Genomic DNA, 18,052 nt, shown 5'->3' with positions numbered 1-18,052 from the left:
CCCTTTTTTTTTTTTTTTTTTTTTTTTTTTTTTTTTTTTTGGTTTGTTGGCACAGGGTCTCCTATATAGTTGAGACTGAACTGGAACTCACTATGTAGCCCAAGCTGGTCTCAAACTCACAGCGATCCTCCTGCCTCAGTGTCCTGAGTTCTGGGATCATAGGCACGCACCACCACACCTGGCTTTCCCAGTTTCTTATTGGCCCAAAGAAAGCAACTCAAATATCCCTGAAGCAATTTTCAAATACTTAATTAGTTAGTGCACACCACATTAATGACCAAATACAGTACCACGAAGCTGTGGTGGGACAGGAGGGAGCCCAGAGTCTGATTCCCATCGTGTGCTCTTTCTGGGCCTCCATATCCACACCCCCTTGTCACCTCCTCACTCCTAACCTGGCCTTACTTCACTGTGGCAGCTGCTTTATTCCTCTTCCTTACTGAGTCATTGTCTTCTTTCTAGTTTCTGTGCCCACCTTCAGAATCCAGCACACTTTGCTTTGGCCACAACAGAGAATCCAAACTGCTCTGTTGATTTGATTTTCTCTCCCCAGCTGCCCACCACCTCTCGGTCAATCCTCTGGCACAGCCTTCGTCTCCCCATGAAACAGCCAGTTTACCTGTTGCCTAACAGAGGACGTTCATTTGATTTGCCCGAGTCTTTAAAATTTCAGCAGTCTGGCCTCATGAGCAGTCTAACTTTTCTTCACGTCCTTCCCCTACTTCTAGAAAACACCGTACTTTTCTTATCTCCACAACACTGAAGTGCTGCTTCCCTCCATCTGGAAATCCTTCTTTGCCTGGATCTGGAAATCTAAGGAACATTCTAGATCATTCCAGAACTGCAAACACGTGCCCTTTTCTGTGTTATTACTGTTCCTTAAAGCACAAGTGAGCAGCATTTTTACCCAGGCACGTTTCATGCATTCATTTATCCACCAGTCACAGTCTCACGCCCGCCCGCTGCTGCTCCTTTTCTTGAGTGCTGTGTTCTTCCACTCAACGCCAGCTCGGTGTGGCTTCTCCCCTTTGGGACACCACCTCTGGACACACTACTTCTCCTCTGCTCCTCACTGGGATAAACCTGCACACAGATTAGATGTCCTCCTGCAGGTGAGTCCTTCAGGGAAATTTTCTCTAAGTCTCCAAAGGTTTGGTTCTTTTTCTTATACACTTTTATAGGAACCTTTGCTTTCTACTATAATACTTATTCCATTAGTTATTACTAATTATCCATTCGGTTATCTCTTAATGTCTATTTCTCCCAACGAACTGTAAGCCCTGAACACAGCCTGGTACAAGTGAGTGCACCATTCTATGCTGAATTAATATTGGTAGATATTTTCCCTGCAACTGTGCTGGTTTTTTTTCTTCAGGAAGTCTTACTAGTTCACGGGCATACTTAGTTGAACAGTCGTTTCATTTGTGGATAAAATAATGCCCCCAAATCACCTCACCAGGTCTAGAAGCCTTCCTAGATATAAACCGCTGACTCTGGAGCCTGGATGGCAACTTCACCTGTGCCCTTCTGCTGCCTTCTCCTGTCCTTGACCTTCTCTTCCACCTAACAAGTGGCTTCCCCCAACAAGATGACTTTGGGAAGAAACTCCGCTTGCTCTTTTCTGACTCGTGCTGTGGTCTGATGTCTTCTTTTCCTCAAGGACAACACCCAGCATGAAAGATAAGTCATGAGCACGCCTGCGCTCTGCCTGGCCATTCCCCATCAGCCCTCATGTGTATGTGTTTCTGTACCACGTAATGTCATTTCAGCCAGCAGCGGGTCACATGTGTGGCAATGGTTGGTCCCTTAGGATGACATCGCCAGGTGACTTTCTAGCTGCCTGTTTGTGTACACAGTACAGCATCATAAGAGGACAAAGTCATCTAATGAAGCGTTTCTCAGAATGTGCGAAGTGTGACTGAAACACATGGTTAGGGTTCAAACATTGTCCATACAGGAAAAGGCGCACTGCTGTTAAGCTCCCTCAGGACGCTCCCTCTCGCTTGGAACACAACTACCCCATCACTCTTGCCACCTTCCGAAGCAGTCCTGGAAGTCCTCTTCTGTGTCTTTAGTCGCACTGTCGTGGCTGCCCGATGTCCTGAATGGAGTCAAGACTTTTATCTTTCACGATCATTTTCACTTTCAGGAGGAGAGAGAGAAGTCACCCAGTGCCAGATCTGATGGGTGAGGACAACCGTGACGTCTTCGTGAGCCCGCCTCTCCACTGGATGGCACTCAGTGGCAGCACTCACCGTATTTTGTTCATGTTTCCTAAAGACACTCTTAAAAGAGAACGTCTAGAGCTTCTTCAGAAAGGGACAAGAACAATGAAATAAGTGTGTTCGAAGGGAGGGGAAGTGGGTTAATGACAATGTGCCTTTTACTGTAATAAATTTCCAAGACTGTAAACAGTCATCAAATATTTTGATCACACTGCCATCATTAAGCTACTTATATATAAACATCCACACTGCCATTGGCCTAGTTTCAAGTGAGATTCAATCCAGTGCTATTTTGTAACAAACATCAAAAATCCAATTTGCTATTTGAGTAGGCTCCAAAATTCTTGGCCACTCTTTCTGAATATTTCAAGATCTCTTTACTCAAAGCCGTACACTATTTAAACTGAGATGACAGTTTCAGAATCAGTTTTAGAGAAGTATATTCTTATGGATCCTGTGACATCTTCCCGTGAAGCTACAGAGACAAATACTGTTCTAACTTCACAAGAACGGGGAACAAGTTACACCAGGAACGCTGAAAATGTTCCAGATGTTGGCTGTCTGATACGATAGCACTAGCCACACAGGACTGCAGGGCGAGACAGGAAACCCCATTTTCAGTTTAGTTTAAGTGTGCTCAGTCTCGTGAGGATGGCAACTACTCTATTTCACGTGCAGATTCAAATGCTCTCAGCGCTGGGGCCACGGGCTGTGGACGGCAGGTGCCGAGAGCGCTCGGGTACTCTGGCCCTCCCATTGTTTCCTGTTCAGGCCAGGGAACCACTGAGAAGCAGACCCTTGAGTCGAAGAGGAGGGCCTGCCTGCGTGGGACATGCCACAGGCTAGAGACTGCCGCCCTCACCCAGATCTCAGAGAGAAGCTGCCACGCCCAAGTGGCTGAAGTCACTGTCAAGTCACAGCTTGCAGCGGCGGCAGAGCTCGCCGGCGTGACACTCTCGGGAAGGGGACCGGCTCCTGGCTCGGTGCTCAGTCTCCAGCTTCTGGAATTGAGATGCAGCTATCTTAGAAGCAGGCTCTGTGCAAGCTCTTTCCATCTTGTCACCCTTTGGAGATGTGTCAGGAATTTCACGTTTGGTCTAATAAATCAATTTCTGGGAGAATATTGATTGACGTTTTATTTTTTTTTCTATTCCCTATAGCTTCAATATAAAAAATAGCCTGGTCAGGTTCCAGGTCAGCACTGCAGTGTCTCTCTGCCGGTTGTGGCCCGCGTTCCCCCTCTTCGCCTGCCCTGGCACCAGGGAAAGTCTGTGTGAACCAAACTCTGACTCCTCGGGGCTGCTGCCTGCTCCCCGAGGCTGAGTCTCAGCCGGTAGTCAAAGTGAGCAAGCCAGACTCACAAGGTGACCCCACCACAAAGGCCCCCTCGCTCACTTTGAAAATTGTGTAAATGAGAGTTATGATCAAAATTAACACCAAAGACAGCCTTGAAGGCAGACGTGAAGGAGGATGGTGGCCCACAAAACAGCAGCCTGCAGTATGGGTACCCGGAAAAAAAGGTTTCCAGCTGCTGAGATCTGTGATGCGAGGACACACAGCCCCCCATTCTGTGCCCTAAAACTCAGATCCGCCTCATTCTGGCTAAGCCTCCCTGTGCAGAGGAAGCTGGTTCAGAGATATGGGAGGATCTGTTTTCAGCCTTCTGGTTTTTAAAGCAATTTTGAAAATGATTTTTGTCAAACACACAGGAAAATGGAGAGACTAATACAATAATCCTCTCTCCATAACCCAGCTTGGAAAATCAGCAAACCCTTGCCCTAGTCTCTTCCTTCTCCATTTCCATTGTGGTGATTGTTGCTGAATGTTTTTGAGCAAAGCCCAGACTTCACGTCACCCCCTGACACCTCTGTAAACCAGTACCTTCTTTTCTGCAGTGTCAGTCACACACGAGAAAATGAAGGTTATTTCCTAGGTATCCTCCCATAACCTGTCCACTTTTTCTCTACTTAGTAAGACATAGCTCTTTAAAATCGGCTTGCTCAGACACCAACCCAAAGCCCAAACATTAAATGAACCCACCCCCAAGTCACTTCCTGTGGTATTTAAACATATGTATTACTTAAATATATTTGACATGTTGAAGAAGCCAAGCCAGCCCCTATATTGTCACATTCTAAGTGTTCATTTACATCTTTCTGTTCTCATTTATCTTGGCCTTTTATCCCTCTATTTACTAAGTTAGATGGAAACATGTAACCAGATTTATATTCACCTACTGTTTTGGGCCAGTACACATCGTGAGTGATGTCACGTGTTCTATGTTACATCACAGCAGGAGGTTTGTGGTGTTAGTCTACCATTCTCCCCTCCAAAGACAGTACAGGTGCTCTCGGGAAAACCATTAAGCCCTGCAGAACCTCATGTTTGCCCTCATGCCATGTGCATAATAGTAATACACACTTCCAAAGCCTCTGGAAATGTTACATTGTATCTCCTTTGGAAAGACTGTAGTTGGTGTCTGCTACACAGAAAAGCTCAAACAGATGTTAACTTTGATTATAAATAAGGCATCCGGAGTGTTTAGTGCAGCACGTTGGTTAGGAGACTCTTGACGTGCTGGCCACTTTTCACTGAATAGACAACCTCAAGGGTGAACTCAGAGGGCCACAGACTCCAGCACACTGAGACTCAGAGAAATCTCTCTAATAAATCTCTATGTGGGGCCAGATTTTTAGTTATTTTTATTAGCCTATGTCTACTGTACATCATGAATGCATTTCTCATGGGGAACTGCCGCCCTTGCACAGCACTTCTCAGTTTTTTTTAATGTCCCCTTCCTCTCCTCTCTCTTTCCCTCCCACCTTCTCTTGGTTCCCTTCCCATCTGCAAAAGCTCTGCCTCCCTGTTTTCTATTACCTGTCTTGTGTTTGTTTGTTAATTCATTTACACTTTGGGTTTCTCATGTAAGAAGCACCCTGTGCTGTTTAAATTCGCATGCAGGACTAGACGATAAACTTCATGATGGTGGGTGGGAATTTGCTAATTCCTGTATTCGTATGTAGCTTAGTGCTTGGCCCTCAATAACAGGTGACTAGAAGACTGCGTGGGTCAGCTCTTCATCTGTGGCGACCACGTGCTCAAGACGCACGACTTAGAGGAGGAAGGGGTTTATTTCAGGGCAGAGTTCCGGAGGGTTCGGCCCTGCTCCCGGGCAGGGGCATCTGGCAGAAGAGCGAGCTGGAGCGCAGCTGCCCGTGTTAGGGTGTCCAGGAGGCAGAGCGGGGACAGCACCAGGGAGGAAGTGGCGAGGGAGCAGAGGCCATGCGCACCCGGATACACCCAGAAGTGTGCTTTGCTAAGCCCCTCGGTAGCCCCCGACCCGGCCAAGTCCACCAGTGGAACCATTATGCAGACTCTGCAGAAACCCACTTCCGCCCTACCCGTCTCTTCCGGCAGCCCCCACAGAGCAGCCCTTCACTGCCAGCGGCACACCCCATCCCACGGCTCCCGCTGCCTGTGTGGGTCCCTGAGCTCTTCCCACTGTCCTTCCCGTCCCCCCAGCCTTCTGGAACAGCCTTCTGAGACAACCCCATCCTGTGTCCTGGGTACACAACTGGATGCTCATATTTTATGTAGTTACAGGTTGCCTTGATTTCTGATCATGCCTCACACTTTTATCTCTTTCTTCCAGTTACCTTGTGAACTTTTTTAGGGCTGAGATTGTGCGGTCTCCCTTTCCAGTTTCTCCTTTCTCCTCTGTCCAACACCTGTGCAGCCCAGATACCTAGCGTGGAGGTGGACACAAGGCCAAACTCTTTATCAATACCCTCTGCGGAGTCAACATTTCTTCACTGCACTTTTTTCCAGGGACATAGCCATCAGTGCACTGCCAGGGCGAGCTCAGGTGTGACCAAGGTGTTGTGATCGTCTGTCCCCATGGAAGACTGTGGCTTTTCACCCTGCTCAGCTAGAACTACTCTAAGTTTGGCCACAACAGGTACTAATCAATGACTTATTGAAGAAATAGTGGGCCTGCCAGGTTGATGAAATATACATTTGTCCAAAATAGAATTCGGCCAGCCCCACAAGTGAGGGGCCTCAACCAATTATACAGGTATGTCCTGCTCTCACGAGAGGGCCCAGCGTGTTCTGAGGAAGCTGATACAATTCAGCCTAAAACTGAAATGGAAAAACATTAAAGGGTGCCCTTGACAACCACTGGTGCTTTTGTTCTTCTCAGGAACATTAGAGAGCTTTCAAGGCTTCAAGCCTTGAAAAACCCCTAAGGGTAGAATTTGAGGCAGGAGAGAGAGCTATTTGGAGATTTCTCGGTATTGATTAGTTCACACAAGAATAGCACTTTCTCCCTTCTGGAAGCACCACTCCTACTCCTGCTTCCTTGACCCAGCAACCCAAACCGAGCAACCATAGGCTCCAGGAGTAGAAGACATGGCCCTGAGCTCTGCTGGAGACGGGTCGCACCCTGCAGGATGAGGCAGGCCAGGGTCGCGTCCTCAACCTTCCCCTGGGTCTGGAGCCGTGTGTGAGCTGGACTCCTCCCTGCCAGCTTCTGCATAACAGCTCCCGTCTCAGGCCGCGGGCCTTGGCCCCTTCTGCTTCAGTGGCCTGCCAAAGGTTAGGAAAGAGATGCCCAGTGATCTTTACCCTTTGAGCCAAAATGTTGCCTGTCTTTGCATTTTATTCCACCTGTTTGTGTGGCCTTGCTTTTAAAAATATCATTCTCTTTGAGACCTGAGAAAATTAGCATGGATGATCTAACAGGATTTAGCGAAAAGTTAATTCTCCCCTCCCGTGAGGCGCAAGTGATTTATTCAGAGAATTATTTCCATTCGCTGCTCTTTGGGTCCCCTCTTTCCGAATTGCCACTGATGAGCAAGATGTGTTACCAGGAAAAATATTATGATTTTAATTGTAGTTTGGCATTGTAGAATATTTCACATGGCTGCACATCTGCAGCCAGCAGATGTTTAAGCACAGCTCCTTCCATGACTGAAATTTGGCAAAACGTGTCATTGTTGGAACAACTGAAAATTCTAAATATACCCTAGGAACACGATGCCAGCAGATGAATTACCAGTGGAATGAGCTTCGTATTAAACACAAAGGTCAGACCTAGCCCGTCCCTTTTGGAGACAACAGGTTTCAGGGTACAGTGGGAGCAGCCGAGATCGCTGGGTCCCCACACCCTGGAGACCCAGCCTGGGGCTGCAGGGCTGCGGTCAACTGCGGACCCCTGCTTCAGGGGCAGCGACTCCTCTGGAGGCCAGCAGGGCAGAGCTGCGCGCCCACAGCCTCCCGGTCAGCAGCCTGCGTTTCTCTGGTCAGACCCCTGGGAGCCTCTGCATCAGACTTCAGGCAGCTCTGGATTCGCTCATCACCCTGCGGTGAACTGAGGCACAGACACACTGGTTGCTATGTGCGGGTGCGTGTGTCTGTCTGTCTGCCTGCCCGCCTTGGGGGAGTGGGGCAGAGAGGGAAGAGGGCGGCCTCGTGTTTGGTCCGCCCGGTGTAGAGAAGGCCAGCGCTGGACACTGATCTCTCCGCAATCGCAGCTGTGGGCCCCTCACCCCGCCGGTCCCTTGGGACAAGTGCTAACTTCCTGGCACCTTCTCGAATCCCGCTCCAGCGGAAGCCCCATTTTCACCTGGGAGCTGGAGCAGGAAAAGCGGGAGGGCCACATTTTCCATCCCTGGACGACTCAAGTCACAGGGCCTGTAAAGGATCTGAATCTGCCTCTTGGATGACCGTCTTCAGCAGGTGCACCTCTGTCCAGGTTCACGATGCCGCTCTGTCTGGGTGTGGCCGACGGGACTGTGAATCTGCCCTGTCAGTGGGGCAGCGTGTGGGGTCCTACGCTCACCTGTGCGTTGCTGTGAAACATTTTTCAGATGCGATTAATGTGTACAGTAGTAGACATCAGATAAAGCTGAGTTTTCTCTTCACCAGGGGTGGGCTGTGTGCCATCAGCTGAAGGCCTCAAAGTAAAAACTGAGGTTTCCAAGAAGAAATTCAAGCCTCAAAACTGCAGAAGAAAATCCTGCCCCAGTTTCATCGTGGTCTGGCCTGAAGCTTTTAAATTTAAGACTGACCTCAATATTGCCTCTTATCTGAGCCTAGACTGCCAGCTTACCAACTCTGACAGTTACATGGCCAATTCTTTGCAACCCCCCCACACACCATATTAACTAGCTTTATCTCTCTGAGACAAAGGTCTAGCTTAAAAGGGAAGGTGTATTTGGTCCACCGTTTCCAAGGCTTCAGTCCACGGCCAGATGTCTGCAAGGAGAAATGTCGTGGTGGAAGGGGGGGTGCAGAAGAAGCTGCTGACCACCGGCAGCCACAGAGTGGAGAGTGGGGAAGGGACCAGGGACCTGGTAGAGGTCCCAGGGTCTCACCACCATGGCCCACTCCCTTTTGCTAGGCTCTGTCACCTCCCAGGAATCCCACAGAATCATAATCCATCAGCGGATTAATCCACTGATAAAATCAGTATTGTCACAACCCCATTACTTCCTGAAGCCTCACCTCTGGACACGTGAGCCTATGGAGAACATCTTAAATCTTAGACTATAACTCTCTCTCTCTCTCTCTCTCTCTCTCTCTCTCTCTCTCTCCCCCGCTCCCCTCCTGGAGAACCTTGACCCATGCCAGCATGTGTGTATAACATCTGGATTCACAGCAGGGCACCACACTGGGAGAAATAAGTAGGGTTTCATGGCAAAGACTGGTTAAGCCTCATGCAGAGGTAAATGGGGTTAGGTGAGAGGTTCCAAGACATGGCTCATTGAGAAAGAAAATCAAAGGACAAGAGACTGGGCTTGGGCCTCCGAGGTCCAGGAGAGCCCTGGCCTAGGGTGGGGATCTGTGTGTTGGGCACCTTGGGTACAAGCCTGGAGGGACTGGGGGGACCTGGGGACTGTTTCTTCATCCCCCACTCAGGAGGCTCACTGCTCTGGTCATGGCAGAGCCCGGTCTTCTGTAGCACACTGACCGCGGGGTCCACTCCAGGTCATTTGCAGCCATCCTTGGCTGTGTCCGCATCCCTGCCCTTCCTGTTGTCCCAGTGGGTATCTGCTCTTCCTAACAAGGATGCCCGGCAAAGAAACTTAACCTGCATCTCATGGAGACATGACAGAGAGTCAAACCTGCAATCACAGAGTGAGGGGAGAGGAAGAGGTTCCTCGCCTGGACAGCAGAGAATTGTGGGGCCAGGAGGACCCAGAGTCCAGGCCCCATGGGCCTTCCTGACTCCGTGGGCTCCACAGAGCATGCAGCTTGGGGGTCTTTCCAGGGCGCTGTGGGCCAGGAAGCCCCACCCCTTTGGCTCAGATGTGGTGGGCCGTGTATCTGTGAAGATTAAAGCCAGTACCAGGAGGTGGGGAAAAGAAAGAGCTGCCCATCCTTCCACCACCAGAAAGCCACGCGGAGCAGGAAACTGCCTTCTCCGCACCCCGAGGCTCCGACCCTATGACTCGTAGTGAACACGTCTTAGTTCACAGCTCGGAGAAGCACAGAAGAGCACGGTGTTTTCTACATAAAATCAACCCGAGCCCATAGTCTCTTCCCTTTGAAAGCCCTTCTTCCCCACTCTGTCCCACACCCTTCCTTTCTCCTGCCAGCCTCCTGGCACCAGCGGCATTGCGTTGATGGCTTTCGGTTTTATAACATTCAGCACAGCCTTGCAAGTGTTCTGCCCGCCACTTTGGTTTCTGGCCATGAGACAAACATCTCCCTGTGGCAGGAGGCCACGAAGCAGCCGACCATCGGTTTCCCACAGAGGGAGGGAGGGAAGAAATACAGGAGGACATATGTGAGCTAACACCCCCCGGATTACACCGCCCTGCTCTGCTGACAGTGTGCTGTGCGTCCTTCTAGAACTGTCTGGGGCTCTACCAAGCCAAATGCACATCCACATAAAGGCTTCTTTTCTGAAACACAAAGGGGATCCCATGACACGCACGTTTGCAGCCTCTCCCATTCCCTGTTACACAGACACCTTTTTAGTTTGTCCTTATTTTACTCAACGCTATTGGGCATGGGTCCACCAGTGGACACACAGTGACTTCCGTCGCTTTGCTCTTATAGACAGTGCTGTCTTGCACTTGTGTGTGTATTTCATCTTCCACTGCTTCCTAGAAGTGATCGCTAAGGTAATCAAATGGCTGAGAAATCTTAAGGGCAAATGTTTATTTGAAATTTGCAGCAGAATTCTCCATCTCAGAGCACTGTGAGTCCTGGCCACGTCTGGTAGGTTGGTGAGTGCAAGGGAGATCTTCAGAAAGACAGAGCCTGAACCTGAGAAGCTCAAGGTGCTGATCCACAGGAGTTTCATGGGGGTTGCCCCGAAGTCTCCTTGGTGTGCCTCTGGACTAGACTCTCAGTTCAGCATTTAGGCACCCAGAGCTTGAGTTTCAGGGAAACGTAAATCAAAGCTGTGCTGAAATCCCGACTCACTCCTGTCAGAATAGGCATCATTAAAAACACGAAAAACCAAAAGCCAGGCCTGTTGGTGTGCACCTGTAATCCAGAATTTGGGAGGCTGAGGCAGGAGGACTGCCAGCTCAAGGCCAGCCTGGGCTGTATGGTGAGATACTATCTCAAAAAACAAATGAGCCAACGCTGACAACAGAAAGAACACAAAACAACAAATGCCGGCCAGAATGCCGGGTTGGAGAAGGTGGGCAAGGAGCACGTCTATGCTGCTGGTCAGAAGGTAAGCTAGTACACCCACTCGGAAATCGCCCCGAGGTTCCTCAACGAACTGAAAGGAGTAGTACTATTGCATGAGCCATGTGACGCCTCGGTGCATTTCCTAAAGAATCGAAGTCAAAATGCTACAGGGACACCAGCACACTCTAATTCACAGCAGCTAAGTGATGGAAACAGCCCAACACTGGGATGGGTAAAGAAAATATGGAATTTATATACGATGGAGTATTAGTCAGTTGTAAAAAAGAAAAAAACAAACCTGTTTCGTGGAGGCCGTCATCCCCGAGAAATGAGCCAGGCTCAGAAAGACCAATGGCCTGTGTTTCCTCCCTCGGGAGAAATCTAGGGCAAATGAGAGGAAGGAGAGAGAGGACATGGCAGTAGGAAGGAAGCTATTACGAAAGGAGGAGGAGGCATGGGGCGGGAGGAAAGGCGACGGTCCAAGTGTGTCACGCGCATGCCCAGATACGCTGAAACAAAGCCCGCTGTGCTGTGCACTTTGAAGGGCCCTGGGCAAGTCTGCTCCCATGCTCGGCCTTAGCTGGGTCAGCTTTGAAATGGGCCAGAGCAGGGTCTCCCAGCACCTTCTGCAGGGCCACTGCTCACACCCGGCCTGTGTGACTCTCACTAGGCCTCCTCCCTTCTCCCGAACATCCCTGCCACACCACGCTAGTCAGTGCTGTGTCACTCCAGAAGCAGACAGTGGGACGAGGATTCACGCGGAAGGGATCTGTACTTGGGAGGTGCGGGAAAGAGCAGTGGTGAGGAATGGGGAGCAATGCGTGAAGGGCGGTGCCTGGGTGAGGTGCGTCCTCAGCCAGCTGTCAGAGAGCTTAATTCCTAAGGGCAACGCGCCCCAACCTGAAGAGCAGGCGAGCTGGGGTGCTCCCTGCCAGGGCGGAGCAGTGTTTGGGTCAGGAGTGCAGGAAGAGCCCTGGGACCCAGGACTCAGGGTGGGCACGGTGTGGCCACTGGGGCTCCACCGCACCCCGGCCTTACCATGCTCTTCCACTCCTGCCCTCTCTGGCCTCGATCTGTCTTTCTGGTGGATTTACAATCCTTGGTGCTGTGGTTTAGACCTCGCTAATCTCGTGCACTCAGAGCGCAGCTTTTGAAAGGTGGCTGGACCACAGGCTGCTGGATTAATCTGCTGGGGAGTTCACTGCTGCTAGGAGCTGAGGTCTGATTGGAGGAGGCCGGTCCCTGGGGCTGCCTGTGGGTGGTACATGTCCCCCAGCTCCTCCCTTCTCCCCCACTTGCTGGCATCCGTGATGTAAGTGTTTAAGGCCTCCTCTGCCACACCTTCTGCCTTAGAGCCAGCAGACCATGGACTGAACCCCCTGAACCCATATCCGAGTTTGTCCTAATCTTAGATCTCCAGGAAGATGTCACAAAACACCAAGGGCTCACTTACTATCCTGGTAGCAGTCACAGCAGAGACTTTGATTCCACTCATGCACGGATGAACACTTTGCTTTAAAATTCACGCTGAGTTAAATGTAAATTTCACCAAACTACAGTGGAACCTTGAGTTATAAGAGGCCTGACATAAGATCAACTTGAGTTACGACCAGAATTTAATTTTAATTTATGACCAAAGTCTTAAGTTACGACCCAAATGCCGGCCGCTTGTGCTTCCAGATGGTCTCACAGACTTAACCCTTGAAGAGTTCTGGAAGGAACATGACAGCCTCCTGCCCTGTGTGGGGTTCACTGAGAAATCCTGGTCAGTGTCTCTCTAAGGACACTGAGATCTGCCTGTGTACAGGAGAGAGACTTTGAAGGCTGTGTAGAGGGGCCTGAGCCTTTGTTGACTAACTTGAGTTACAACCAGCCCTTGGGAATGAATTGAGTTCATAAATCAAGAGTGCACTGTATAGTAATACTTACCTTTATTCCAACACACAAGTCAAGTGCACGCACACACACACACACACACACACACACACACCACTTTGTAATGTTTCTGAAATCAGGTTGAGTAGGTTTTACCAAAAATAAAGTCACTGGTTATGAACCAAGGGCATCAGGAAGGGTTCATTTAGGTAAAGGAACATTGCCTTTATCAGTCCGACTGGCCAGAGAACTTTAGAACATTGGATTGCTAACATCTCTACGGAGTGTGTGTGTGTGGGTGGGTGGGGAGCTTCACTGAAAAAAAGAAAGAAAGAAAGAAAAACAATCCCCTGTTTGAATCCGGGTTCCTCTGCTTACTAACTGGAAGAATTTGGGTTATTTGAACAAGTAACCTCTTTTTGCTTAAATTTTCCTCATGCAATATACATACAGTGGTGCTTTTGGTTCATGAGCTAAATTCTCTTGTGATTTTGGTCACAAACCGAACTGGATGAGAACCAAATCCAATTTCCCCATAAGCTTGACACTGAACCTAACTGCTGGATTTGACTGGTTCTCATCCAACCCGGTTTGTGAGCAGAATTGTGGAGAGAATCATGTTTGGGAAGTGAGGCACCACTGTCAGATCCTGGGTGTTACGAGGAACCACTGTGACGATGACAGAACAATTCAATAACCTGCTGCATACTTAATATGGACCAGGCACTTTTTTATTTCCTGTCATGAGCCTGTGAGATGAGCTGTCGGATCCCTTTCCTGTTGCTGGGACACAGTGCCCGACCCCTTAACGAAGGCGAGGGTTCAGTTCGGTTTCGTGGTCAACTGGCTCCAGGACAGAAGCATTTGGTGGGAGGGTGTGGCAGCCAGGAAGAGAAACAGCCTGGGGGGGGCAGAGACCAGACATGGTCCCCAAGGTCTCGTAACCCACTGTGGCCAGGCCCTCAGGTAATGCGTCCACTTCCCTGGCCGGCAGCGTTCCTCCTGCGTGTGTGACATTTCCTACTTCTCCCGATTTCTAAGATCATTTGCTTCTCATCTGCGCTTGAGCAGTCTGAGAGATGATGTCAGCCAATCGATCCCTAACAAGCTCTGTACATACAGTGGCGTCTCTACGGCCCCATTTTCTCAGAGATGGAGGGCAAGGGGAGAGAGGGTGAAGAGCTGTTATCCCTTGGAGCTTCTGGGAGCTGATTGGGGGACAGGCGAGCCGTGGCCCAGCATGGATGAGCAGGGCCCCCTTGCAGGAGCAGCCAGTGCAGGCTCTGGGTCCTGTTTTCCTGCCTCCCCCTTTGTGGCATCTGTGTAGAGGAAGCCGAAGATGATGCCTCTGAGGTCTGAGCCGGTTTTAAGGTGGGCACAGTGTGGAATCTCGGGGTTACCTCCCCCTTCCCAGCACAGTGGAAGCATGCAAGCCCACAGCTGTGGCTGGCCACCGCCTGTTCTGGTTTGCCTTGTAATGTTTTCTTAAAACATTTGATTAGGTGCAATATTTAACATGAGACTTCACATGGAACTCCAGATTTCTGATTTCTCCTGTTCAATCACAGCTGGGAACCCCGGGCTGGGATTTCTGCAGGCAGGAGCAGCCTGGATCCAAGGAAGCCCCTTCAGACAGGACAGGCGCTGTCCTGCCAGGCCCCCTGCTCACTTGGGCTACCTGTGTGTCCCCCAGGGGCATCTGAGCTTTGAAAGAAGGAAGGGGAGGAAAAGCGCAATGGGCTTCAAGGGCTTATAACTTAGGCCAGTTCCTAACAGGAAACTCCAACGGCAGGCATTCTCCTGTGATTCCCTCTCTGTATTTTTACTCCCTCTTTCCAGAAGGGAAACCAGAGGTCCTAGCTCCTTAGCACACACCTGATCCCATGATCGGTAAGTGGTGCAGTTGTCCAGTTTGGTTCTCACTCTTGCTCTGTCTGTCCCTTTGATACCGGGTGAAACCCAGGCACACCCCACGTGCTAGGTAGGCACTGTACCACTGAGCTATGTCTCCACCTTTTTTATTTTAAATGACCCAGGGCCTTGCTAAGCTGCTCAGGCTGATCTTGAACTTTTGATTCTTCTGCCTCAACCTCCCTTGTGGCTGGGATCACAGACAGCTGCCACCTGGCCTGGCTCGAGGGTGGGTCTGTCTGGCTCCAAGCTGCGGGAGCAGAAAATCTCACTTCCTGTCTGCGCAGTGGAGGGTGCCACTCCTTCCTTTCTGTCTCCGGGTCCCCCGTGTCCTGCCAGGGAACCCCAAGTTCTTGCAGTACTGACTGCCACGTGTGAGATCAGAGGAAGCCGCGCAGCTTAGCTCCCTGCTCCACCGCCATCTCCAGGTGGAGGGGAGAAGCTTCCGGGTCTGCAGTGAGGGAGGCGGCTGTGATGCTTGGCTGTGACGCTCGGTCCCAGTCCAGCAGCCACCCGTGCCCGCGTTTCCAGCTTCATTAAATTCTCCCAGACTCCTCGTCCTCCAATCTCCCTGGTGACCTTCTTGGGTGTCCACGCCCTCCTCCCAGGCCGAGCGTCCCCGTGGGCCCTTTGCTCCTGGTGCCTGGCTGAGCATGCCCCACCTCCAAGATCCCTGGAGCCTGAGCGGTGCGGAGCAATGTTTTATGTAACCGGGTGTCCTCAGGGCCCAGAGTGTCTGAAGTAGGTTGATCAGGCAGCCTCGGCCCACAGGCAGGTTGGCTTAAGGGCTCCTCTGGGTGCTGGCCAGGCAGCTCCGTGTCCTCGTTGCTAAACAACAGACCCTGGGACTCCGACGAGACACCGGGCGGGGACTCCAGCGCATAAGCCGGTCACACAGGCCCTGCTGGACGGGGCTCTGAGAGGAAGTGGAGGAGGAGGCGGGAGCGGGGGCAGGGGCATGGCTGGGGCTTTCCCGGGAGCTGGGCCAGGAGCCCCGTCAGCTTCTGCTCCCGCTGCAGGCAGCCTGCCCTCTCCCTGTACACTGTAGGTTCCAGGTGCGCAAGCCCTGTCTCATCTCTCCCGGCCTCACCTTCCCTCCCCAGCAGGGAGAGAGCCTCGCAGGGTCTCTAGGTCAGCGTTCACCTCTAATCCAGCCAGCTCTCCTGAGGATCCAAGACAACCGGGCAGGGTGGAGGCCGGCAGGACCCACCCCTCTACCTGATCCTAAGATTGCACTATCTGGGGAGACCCCGAGGGGTGGAGCGACGGTGTTCAGGGAAGCAACCAGTGCGAGTGCGGGAGCTCCGTCGCTCAGGCTCACCGGGCACTTCCTTTCCAACCGGACGCTGCCCAGTGCAGCCGTGGGATGGACTCAGTTCCTCCAAGACCTCGCCAGGGCGTGCTACGACTCGCCGCCTTTCACAGTCAGACCTCGGGCTTGGGAGCTGCCGCCGGATCAGGATCAGAGCAGAGAACAGGCTCCAGCTAAAACTCATGCTTTCATCCCAGTACTTAGCGCCAGGCACGCCTGACTTCACATCCCCAGCTTGCCACTGGCTATGCGATTTTCAGACCTGGATTTGAATCTTGCACCTCGTTGCACTAATTGCTTAAATCGAGGTCAGAGTCTTCCAGAACGACCTTCCGGCTCACGGCCCACTTCTGGGGGTTTTCGAAAAGCCATGGCTTGCACACTCTTTTCATACTTTGTAGGCACAGATATTTACATGTCTTTTTAGGTGGCAGGAATTTTTAGTTCAGGCAAGTTTTTTTTTTACAGAAATAAAAAATGATGGATGCCTACTAAATACCAGATATACAGATAAAACTCAGCCTTTCTCTGTGTCTGTCTTTCATGGTTTTGTGGCAGTGTTTTGCAATAGATCTCTTAACAATGCCTTTTAAAGACCTTGAAAAAGCCCCAGATAAATGTGAAAGGATTATTAATGTTTCCAGAGGTTCCATGACACAGATGGCGTGCAAATTTGTAAGCACAGTGGAAAGATAACTCTGAACAAACATGCTTTTATTTGTGTTTTGTTCTTTACATTTGGCAAATACATCTCAAACAGATCAAATTTCTACATTTCTACATCCTGTGTGCCTTAAGGCATATCCTGAAACATCAAAAGAAGAATACGTGTGTGTGTGTGTGTGTGTGTGTGTGTTTGTGTGTGTGTTGGGTCATGTGATGATGGAGCCTAAAGACCATTGCATTCAGATGTCATTATGGTGAGGAGATACCTAAAAGGCTGGACTTCAGTGGGGTTGTACAGCAAAACAAGGTCACATTTCTGTCATGATTTTCCTTCTGGAATATTTTGGCATCTTCCCCATTGTTGACATTTCCTTGGGGAAAGACAATTTCTGTTTGGTTGGATCAAACCCAGGGCCTTTTCAGTGAACTACGACCCCAGCCAGCCCTCTTTTGAACTTTTTTTGTTTGTTTTGGAGACAAAATCTTGCTACACTGCAAAATTGCATGGCCTGGGTTTGAACTTGCAATCCTCCTGCCTCAGCCTCCAAGGGTGCTGGGATTATGCCATCGAAGCCTGGTGGGAAAAGAACAGTTTTTTAAAATGAAATATTTTCTTCCGAGGGCCTGAGGCTCAGGGATGGGCCTGTGAAGATGAGCCAGTGCAGGGGACCAGAAAAGCCACTACCCTTGAGAGTGCTGGCTGACTACAAACACACCTCTCAGAATAGCAAGGCTGGTTCCCCTGGGTGGGTGTCTTCAAATGCAGAATCCACTCACTTTATCCAGCAGCATATTTCTTTCATTTTTCCCTCTGCACTACTGCAGAGAGAGCCCAGGCCTTCACACTCCACTACTCCCCAGTCCTTTTTATTTTTAAATTTTTGAGACGGAGTCTCCCTAGGTGGCCCAAACTGGGCTTCCATTTGCAGTCCTCCTGCCTCAGCCTCCCCAAGTGCTGAAATGAAGTGCCCACTCCCCACACACACCCAGCATCTCCTCCTGGCAGGGCTGGCACGAGGCGGCTGCCTGAGGGCTCTGCAGATGGGTAAGCTGGGAGCTTGGACTGGGCCAGGCGAGGTCTTGCTGCCCCCATCCTAGCTGCACTCCCACCGCTTAGAACTCCTGACAGTGAGCAGCCCATTCCTGCCGCCCCACGGCAAACAGCTGCCCCTGGAAGCCCTTCTAGCACCACAGGGGGATTCCTTTCCCAGTACGCGACCGTGAAGAGATGGTCCTGAAAGGGAGACTTGGGAGAGCAAGGAGAGCTGGCCCTGAGGATGCAGAAAGCTGGGTCGGAGTCAGCACATTAGAATCCCGACCCGACCCTGCCCTCTCGTTCCCTTGGCCTCCGGCTTCTCCTGTCGGAGGTGAGTCTCAGCCTGTCTGCTGCTGCTCTAGGTCACCGGGGCAG

The sequence above is a fragment of the Fukomys damarensis genome, unplaced genomic scaffold (assembly GCF_012274545.1).
Source record: "Fukomys damarensis isolate Sample0158 unplaced genomic scaffold, DMR_v1.0_HiC HiC_scaffold_16, whole genome shotgun sequence".
In the NCBI taxonomy this organism is placed as follows: Eukaryota; Metazoa; Chordata; class Mammalia; order Rodentia; family Bathyergidae; genus Fukomys; species Fukomys damarensis.
The sequence above is the reverse complement of the archived record's forward strand: the minus strand, read 5'-3'. Positions refer to the sequence as shown.